Source organism: Phragmites australis, chromosome 16, assembly GCF_958298935.1.
Source record: "Phragmites australis chromosome 16, lpPhrAust1.1, whole genome shotgun sequence".
Lineage (NCBI taxonomy): Eukaryota > Viridiplantae > Streptophyta > Magnoliopsida > Poales > Poaceae > Phragmites > Phragmites australis.
This window is the reverse complement of record NC_084936.1, coordinates 1,164,572-1,174,771: the sequence shown is the minus strand read 5'-3', so window position 1 is coordinate 1,174,771 and position 10,200 is coordinate 1,164,572. Positions and strand designations below refer to the sequence as shown.

The following is a 10,200-nucleotide window of genomic DNA, read 5'->3' as shown; positions in this document are numbered from 1 at the left end:
TGCCACCATGGTCACGACAAGAGAGCTTTACCCAGCTTTTCTGATCCCAAATGAGGGACAGTGAATGGTATGTGCCGATAGGGAATGGCAGGCCTTGTACCTCTCCTGAATCTACAGGTTTGTAACTTTGTATTGTCACCAATAACATAAAAACTGGTCTCCTAATCAATAGGAATCAAAGAGTTTAAGTACCTATCAACAGAAAAAATGGTTGATTAGCATCTCGCTTTAGAGATTGCAATGCAGCAGCGGTAAGAGTACCAACTGGAACTTTATGATCAACCTTTGCCATTTGATAAACATGGCAAAGTTAAGGAATCTAAGAACCAAGAGGCGCTCGGTTGGTAGATAGAAGGCGCCGTAAGCAGGATAGCATGGTGCCGACCTCCGTTCTAAAATATAAAAAAAGTTGGAGTTCCGGAAGCCGATGCCTGGACGGATAATCCATCGATTCCGTGCTCATCATGTACAAAATGTAGTTGATCTCAGAAACTTTAATTGGAGCGATAGATCAGTTTCTAGCTCTTCATCATATATGTGTAGGTTCTTTCGTTAGGTCGGTTGTTGACGATAAATTATTAATTTAGCTATTAAACCTAATCAGTACGCTAAAGAAAGGACGTAGCCAGGTCACAGCACCTCAGGTGTGAAAGTGCATGACCACTGGTTTCTAGTTAATCTATTCAATAACCACCAAGCTAACAAGATAGGAACTGATTAAACATGACAGATAACAGGGCATGCATGATCACTGGCTTCTAGCTAATACATACTCCTACTATTTAGCGCTGGCCATCAAACCAAGCAAACCCACGTCCGCAACCATAAAAATAATCCCGCAATTGTAAAATCATAATTTTTAAGACACAATCGTAAAAATGATCCTGTAACCATAAAGATGATCCCACAATCATAAAAATAATCACACAATCAGATTGATTCGATGATGTTTAGCCAGTGCATTAAATAATTATTTAAGATGATGTGTGTTAAATACTCTGTATATATATGATTCGCCAGTTACAATCCTATCCACTACGAGTTACAATCAATTATTACGATACGATATGTTCCGAAAGAGTATCACGTAATTGCGATCGTGTTTGTTACGAATTGCAATAGGTTATGATCATGCTTGTCATGGAGAAGTTGGCTACTACAGTTACAATCGATTACTATCGTCTAAGAAAAATTACAAGCCGATTACGATCTGGTCTGAAAGTAGTTACAAACATGTCTACCAAATTACCATCAGAAAGCAAGTACAATCCAAATTATGACCGAATTACAACCAAGTCTGCAACTATTTGCAATCTTATTAGCATGCAACCCACGATGTCTATCAAGTTACGATCAAAAGTATGTATGTACGCATCAACCAATGGGAAAGTTGTGATCGTAATCGCCCGTAACTCACAGTGACTACAGTTATAACTACAGAAATTTTGATGTGAACTTTTGAAACTTCCTCAGAATATATCCATAATAGATCTAGTTTTGTTAAATGCATCTTTTTAGTAAAATGATTCAAACAGATTGTCAAACGGAGGTACGATTTGGGATCATTTGTGTCGTAAAGATTTCAATCAACGCAAGATTCCTTTTTCATGTCAACATGATTGATGGTTTTTGTGCTACGTATCTAACTATTGGGAGGTGGGATGTTGGGAGTTTGCTCACATAGGGTTGTCAGGCTCGTTGGTTGGTTGGCGCCTGGTGCGGGAGCGACCTGTGTGCAGACTGCATGTAAGCTATTTAACACGCTGCCCACCAACCAAGCAAACCCACAACAATAAAATTCTATTACATTTTCCTGTTACAGACCTGCAACTGTTAATGTTAAAACAACATTGTATTTATAGTCACAGAGGTCGGTCTGAAATGAATTTACAGTTGTTATTTTTTCGATCTCAGGAAAAAAAGATTTTTACGGTTGCGGGTTTAACAGGATTGAGTTAGCTGGGGACTTAAATACTAGATATTTAGCATGCAGTGTAAAAGAGTGGTTTTATCCTTTTGGGGTTTATTAGAAAACTCTTTTCTCTACTAGCAATTACAGTATTTCGATTGCTTGGCTTAATCGAATGCACCGACTGGGTGATGTGAGCTGACGACCTAGACGAAAGCCATGGCAGGCCCCATAGTGTGCAAAGGCTACTAGAAAAGCCAGATGAACAAAAGTGCTAGGGCTCGTGTCAGAGCCTAGCGCCCTAGCCTGCTCCTATTCGTTTGTTCATGCTCCTCTCTCGCGGTCCTATCATCTTCTTCTTCTTTTCCTGCATTGACTTGGGAGCCGAAAGAGAGATGTGTCCTCCCTTGCCATGCCCTTGCATTGTAGGTGGGCAACACATGCAATGCAATTCGTGCTTGCTAGGGTGCATCTACCGTGGTGGAGCCTCCATTCCCCTCGTTGCAATTGGGAGCCCTCTCTCCCTTCTAATTTTTGGGTATACATGGCAGAGGAAGAGAAAGAAAAGAAGATGAGGAGAAAGAGAAGTAAGAAATTCCTACTCGGTAGTTCTTCATCTGCCACTGCGTGTTTGTGAGAGGGTCAAATCGATCGTGTCCTAAACATCATCATCTGAGCACAGTAATTATTCCATTCTCACTGCTAATGGGTCAAATTAATGGTGCCCAAAGGGCATCTCTCTTTTGGTTGGGTTCAATAATTATTTCACTTATGACCGCTGCTTTGACCAGGTATCATATCATTTCTCGTGTAGAGTTCAATAATTGATAATTTTGAGGCCAAGTGTCAGGTTAGTGGCTGCTGTCAATAGCTCCAGCTGTCTAGCTGTTACTCGTTATGGTTAATTAGTTGAAACAGTGTGAAATGTGCCATATACTGTGCATGTATAGAGTGAATTAACTCTTGGATGTGGGCATCCGGTAGAAGAGTAATGTCAGCAGGTATCAGAGGGACATGCTGCCACTATAGACGGTACAGTCCAAGTGAACTGGAAGCTGCTGTAGAGCTTTTTTTTCTGCGAATGTTGTAGAGCAAAGATATGGCCTCCACAACCTAGATGAATATCCTTGTCAAAAAAGACCTAGATGAATACCATAGCTTGTCTTTCTCGTCCAGACCACCCATTTCAAGTTGAAAGAATTCCTGATATGCCACTATAAAGTTTCAGGGTTGCCTTATATGCTACCGATGTCTCAAGGACAGAAGGGCATGTATGTCATTGAGACATCTCATGAGGATATTACTCCTACCGATACACGTATTATAAGTAATTCTTCAGAATCGATTATTGTTGTAGCATTGTAAGGTCTTATGACATGAGCTCGTACATTGATTAAATCATGAGGTGAGCTCATTTTATTTTTTCTCTTCCTATCGAAGAAAATTTGGGAGTCTCTCTTGTCTTCTTCTACCTCTTTTATTCCTTTTCTCTACCAATCTCCCCATGGCTGACACCTTCCACCTCACGCTCCTTCCCCCTCCCTCCCTATGTCCTCTTACAGGTTTCTTGGCCACGCAATGCAGCCCTAACCACATCGACAGACTCCTCAACTCCTATGGCCCCTCAACACAACTCCCAGGCAGTCCCTACGTGCACCGTATTTCGATGATGGCTAGAAGGCAGAAGAGGCTGGCCTCCCCGGCATGGTAGCAGTAGTAGCCAAGGCAGCAGCTCTTGCGGTGGTGGTGCCTAGGTCCAGGTGCAGGGGAATAAGCATCAGTGGCGATCATCAGAGCTCGTGCGGGTATAGTTGCTCCACATGCGAGAAGCATCGTGCCTACAACGACACATCATATTACGCAGGGACGGGCTCGGTTGTGTAAGAGGAATAGAATTGGTGGAATTGTGGATGTTGTTTTGAGTCTATCGGACGGTATAAATTGAGTATAGAGGCTTGGGAGGCAAGATACCTCTCCGATATATATGGCAGTACGGAATTACAAATATTAATTATCAAATATACTCTAACATCCCCCGTAGTCGTAGCGAGAGCATCGCAGACAGTCAGACTGGAGAAGAAGCCGAAGGTAGTAAGCCGACGGACTGACATCCTCCCGCAGTCGTAATGCCGCTGCATCGCAGGTGTTGCGACTGGAGTGGAGACCGACGAGTAGCTCATGCATATGGTAGCCCTTTTTTTGCTGAGGTAGCCGAGAGCGGTGTGTTGTGGACGTTGCTGTGGAGAGGGGTGCAAGTCTAAAATACCAACACAGGTGCATAGGTACACAAAATCAATGTGATCTAACCGACGACCCAACTGGCGGTGGCCTTGACCGGGAGGCGGCAGTGGCAATGGGGGCCTAGAGTTCGACAGATTGGTGCTGACTCGGACTGGCGCTGGCGGTGGTAGCGAGGACGAGCGAGCAGTGACCCCGGTGACCACACCCAAAAGGTGGTGCCGAGAGGCGATGACGACGTGGCCATGGGCGTAGGCGCTCGGTGGTGTGATGGCTCGATGGCGCTGATGACACGCCGGTGACGATGATCTAGCATGACAATGGTAGGCTGACGGGTGCTTGGATGGTGTCGACGAGCACGCTCTGTCATGCCGCAGCATCGTCGGAGGGAGGAGGCACCAGAGAGGGTGAAGCCAAGCAGTGTATTCCGAAGTGAAGGAGCGATCGATGGATCAGCAAGGCTATACGATCTAGGATACCTACTAGTGATCACTAGAGTAAGCAGACTTGTGAAAACAAACGAAATATCACTAGAGCAATATGAAAACAACTAAGAGCTATGTCAAGGTTTACAATTCTAGGGTGACATTCAATAATTTATATTCTAGAAAGATAAATTACATAAAGTAATTTGCATGAAAATAAATAACTCAAAGGATGACACACGAAATGTATCCTGTGGTATCGGTGATTTGCCGATCACCCCTAATCCAAGTTGATATGAGTTCAAACTTCTAACCGCTTCTCTATCAAGTATTTAATTCTCACACGAGAAATAACTCACACCGAACAACTTGATTTTAAGCTGTAATAGAACAAGAACTACTAAATACTTCAATTTCACTAGAGTAGCACTTTCCCTCTCTGGCAAGGCGTGCTCAAAGCCTCTTGCAATCACCGTTGTGGAGCCTTCAAAATCTTCTTTGAAGGGCTCAACAGTGTAACAACCTCCAAACCGTCTAAGAGACTGCAACCTCTAAGAGTAACAAGTCAATAACACTTGCTTGAAGGATCACTAGTACACCAATGCTCAAACTCTTCAAAGTTATTCACTAGATGCACTCACACTCTTAAAAATGTAACCACTAAGCCAAGAAAGGGAGATGAGTAAGGTAAGAGCTCAAATGAATTGTAGTGAAGTGCTAGCCTGCTCCCTTGAACTAGCTAAGCGACTATATATAGGCCACACTCTAAAATGTGACTGTTTCTGCTGATTTGACACTTTTGCGACACTAGCGGTCAGACCACAGGTCAACTGATGGTCAGACCGCCAGCCGTTCAATGGCTATAAAGTCATGATGATTACTTCTAACACATGCTGGCAGTCAGATCGCCAACCATCTCGGTCAGACCACGAGCAAGGAACGGAGTGTCAAAACTCTCTGTTCCCGAGTGGTCAGATCGGCCATGCCCAACGGTCAGACCGCCAGCTAGAGCAGAGGGTCTGAACCCCTCTGTTCCTTGGCGGTCAGACTGGACCATGCCACGATCAGATCGGGACTTAGGTCCGAACACATCTCAAGCATGGTTATACATCGGTCAGACCAGCAAGGCCCTTCGATGAGACCATTACACTTGAAACTTGAACAGAATAGCCTTTTCTATACAGCGGTCAGACCGGCTGTTCCAACGGTCAGACCGCCACAACTCAGAAACACTAAAAGGTTGTCTTTCTTTGTTTTATCTAAAACTAATTTTCCCACTCTATATGAAATACAAGTTTGAGCAATTATGGCACTTTAGATGTCTCAAGTAAACGCACATCAACCTCTCTTAATAGTATGACACTTAAGACGATGGCAGATCAATGGGGTCGGCCGTGAAAACATAGCTACAAGTTGCGCAACCCCGATGGAGATCATAGAGATCGATCTCCCTAGGGGCGGCGCAGTGGAAGCGATGGGTTTAGAGCTAGGACCGAAAGCTAAACTGATATCATGTAAGAGGAATAAAATTGGTGGAATTGTGGATGTTACATTGAGTCTCATGGACAGTATTAATAGAGTATAGAAATTTGATGGGCAAGATACCTCTCTGATACGTATGACAGTATGGTATTACAAATACTAACTATCAAATATACTCCAGGTTGGGCAATGAAAAGCTTGATTTGGCTACGCGTGAGCTTGATTTGGGGTGGCGCTTGGGTCCGGTTCGTTGCATGCGGAAACAATTTTGACGGCGATGAGCTTGATTTGGTGGCGTAGTAAATGCCCCTTTGCACAATTGCACATTTGCACCTGGCCATGGAGGTGTTCCCCCACCGAGCACGCAGAGCACCATGCGAAAGAAGAAGGCATCCCCTAACGGCCTACCGGTTGAGCCAAAGCTAGGAACACGTGCAGATGCCTAGCTGAGGGCGGTGAGCGCTGCTACGCCAAGTAGAGATGGATCTCGATCGCGAGGAGAGCTTCGCCATGCGAGCTCATCGATAATGGAGGAAGAGAAAGAGTGAGATGGAAGAAGACAAGGTAGAGGCTAACATGTGGGACCTACTTTCACATCATCTAAAACCACCGAAGAGTGTCATTTGCACGGTATTGTATAGTTCTTCACGGATGAAGGATATCTGGTTTTGTGATTGAGTGAGGAAAACTAGGGTTTGATATAGACGAGTGAGATCAAATGTAGGGTATATTTGTTTTTTTGCCCACCTTTATCTAACAAAGCTAGAGAACATGCAAGTATGCTTGATTTTTTTTTTGCTTAGTTTGAATTTAAGCAAGATGGTAAGACTTTTTTTGAGAGAAAGCTAAATTGATTTTCTTTTTTTAAGTAAGATTTGTCTAGTTTAACTTCGGCAAGCAAAGCTAGTGAACAAGGATGGGCCAAAAAACATACCCGTTCTTCTTCCAAAATGGAACCATGAAAGAAGCTAGATGACTTGTGAGATAATGGGCTCACTACGACAGCCCAATACTCATAGTAGAGCTGAAATTCAGGCCCAGCCTAGTGTATACCCAGTCTGCGAAACAATTAATGGGCCTTCCTCTGAGCAGATGTGTTTATGGGCTTAAGAATGAGTTTTTAGATATTGGGCTTCTGTGTTTTATTGTCGTCAGACTAAGCCCATGAGAATGTTTTGACCTAGAAAGAAGAGAGTTTTTTTTTACATTTTCTAATTTAAAAAATTAAATAAATAGCTGAAACTTTTTGAGAGGGTGGTAGGCATCTATTTCTGTAAATTTTTTCATCTGGGAGCTATTTATTTAATTTTTAAAGTTAGAAAATGTAAAAAAAAAACTCGAAAGAAGAAGGTTAACTTATGTCTTAATAATTGTGGACCATCCCCAATCCAACCCAACATATTATAATAAGTTTTTTCAAAATCTATTTGTTGATGATTTGTGAACCACCGATCTAACGAACTTGTTGAAGAAATATGGGACACTTAATTGGTGCCTAATGAACAGTGATCATAATAGGTTTGAATTTCTTATTCATTAGGTGAATAGGAACTACAACAAACAAAAAAAATTAAAAACAGAAAAAAAAACCATCTGAAATATAAAAAAAATTCAAATACAACAAAAATACTAACAGAGATTGAGGCGGAAACAGAATTAAGGTTAACAAATAAACAGTACCTAAAACAGAAGCCCCAACAAACAGCGTAAAATCACCAGCCCATCTCTCTCCCGTTCATAGCGCATGAAATCACCACCCCAGCGTGACGATTTTTTAAATTTTTTAATTCAAATTCGAAAACCGATGGGGACTGAATTGACTGGTTTTTATGATATTCAACCGGTTTTTGATGAATTTTTAGAATCCTCTTATCGCACTCTCATATCCACAAACAGAAGCAGTAACTCGGCTGTCTCTCACAACCAGACCGTAAACAAAAACATGAAAGCCCACACATGGAACAGAAAGAAAAGAAAGAATCAGCCCACAACGTATAGCGAGCACGCACAGGGGATGTCTGCGCCACGAATCGTCAAACGGCGTCGGACAGACGGAAAATCGACCGCAAACACAAAAATAAATAGCTAACAACTGTTTAGCATTCACGTTGTGACATTAGTTTGTGAAAGTTGATGATCGAGCATGGATCAGAACTGCTGTTTGCCCTCGAAGCTCTGGCCGACCGTCCACGTCGGCGTCACGACGTCGTCGAAGACGATGGAGCGGCCATCGCTGACGGTAACCCGGAACGACAGGACCTGCCCGACGAGCCTGAGGTCGCCGTTCCAGATCTGCCCCCTGTTCCGCGTCATGTCCACCCACTGCCCGTCCTGGGAGCCCTTGAATGCCATTGCCATCACGTCCCCGGCGCCGGCGACGTTCAAGACGAGCACGGCCACCCACTGCTGGTTCCCCTTCATCTGGAACTGGACGCCTCCTTTCTTGACGCATGGCACGCGGCGGTAGTGCACTGGGATGATGCCGACATGGAAGTCGGTGACGAGGTCCATGAACATGCTCTTGGAGTGGACAGGTCCAAGTGCCGCAGCGGCGGGTTGCTCGTTGCTCCAGTTGTCATTCGGCTTGGAGTAGTTGGCTGGGCATGAGTTGGTCACCCCCGCGCCGCCGGTCTTGCAGTATGGGCTGTCGTGGCACTGCAGCAGGTAGCACGCGCCGCACGACCAGCCGTCGTCGAACAGCGCCGAGCTCAGCGCCGTCGTCTGTAGCCCGTGCTCCTACTTGAACAGGTTGTCATATCCGCACCCTGCAAATTTCATAAAACACTATTTAAAAAACTCTAGTGAGATTTTATTCACGTTAAGTAAATACGTATTATCACAGGGGAGAAGATCTTTTGTAGAACAGAGTCTTATACCCTATGTATACCAAAAATATTTCATACATCGACACATCAGTCAGTACGTACGTGCATAGAAAAGAGATAATTTAGGGAGAATTTAGATGCATATGTATATGTATATGCGACTACTAAGGCATGGTTTTGGCTCTAGTATCCTAGCCGTAGAACATGGCGTGCGCATCACCTCAGCCACCGGCGTCCGCCATGGTGGCCGGTGGAGGCGAGACTATCACAAAATCATTAAAAGAAAGCGATGTCACATATGGTTTTTTATAAGCCATTATAAATTAAATATCTTTATACGGTTGTTAAAGATAAATATATCTATAAAAACAGGTGTCTAGATATGAACGAACTCGTAAAAGGTTTTTATAAATATACCAGTCTCTATCATAAAGACATAGATTCCTTTTAAAAGAAAAAATCCGTCTGAGATATTATCATAGACAGTTTCTTGTAAGATCCGTCTGTGTCTAGTCGGTAGACACAGACTAATTTTATAAACATTCATCTGTATTTAAAGATCCACGAACATTTCCAAATTTGACCGTCCGTCTCCTCATACTCTTTTAGCTTCCAACACACACAAACCATTCATCTCACAAGGCTCTTTAAGCTTCATACACACACAACCCCTTGTCTCTCCTCAATATAAAGTGACGAGAGGTGTTCTTCTTACTCACTCATCATATACAAGCATTCAACCGCATCGCTATTCGCGTCGGAGAATCTAGATCTCGCCGAGGGCTGAATTCTCTTTCACTACACCGAGATGAGTATCATGGCGTTCCTTTCACTACACCGAGGTTTTATTGCTTTGATCTATGCAACTGATAGCATAGCCTTGTTTCTGTCGTGGATCTGCAATGGCGTAATTCACGGCAATCAGAAGTTGGTAGGATGGGGTTATCTCTACGGCAGCTTTGACGACGTAGATGCTTGGCATCAACTTCGGTCCGGTGGAGTTTGTCTTCTTCACTATGATGAAGTCCCCCTCCGTCGACCATATGTATGCCGTCAACCGCGTTCTCCATTCAATTCCACCAGATGAAAATTTCTCCATTGTTATTGGTCAGAATGGAGACATTTTTGTTAATTGCAAGACAGACTTGAACGTCCATTTTTTGCTGAACCATAGCTGGCGGTTTGGCAGCAACTCATTTCATCCTTTTAGAATACAGCGTCGATCGACCAATAATGATGTATAGCTAGCTAGGTTTATGTGTTCTAAACAATGTATGATGTTCTTAACATTTGTAATATGCAAATGCCCGTGTTTTATTTT

The 10,200-nt window shown here is 43.4% G+C and overlaps 1 pseudogene; it reads right to left on the bottom strand.

Annotated features, from left to right (window-relative positions):
- Positions 1 to 8,202: 8,202 nt before the first annotated feature.
- Positions 8,203 to 9,978, bottom strand: LOC133895951 (expansin-A2-like; annotated as a pseudogene).
- Between the last annotated feature and the right edge of the window lie 222 nt (positions 9,979 to 10,200).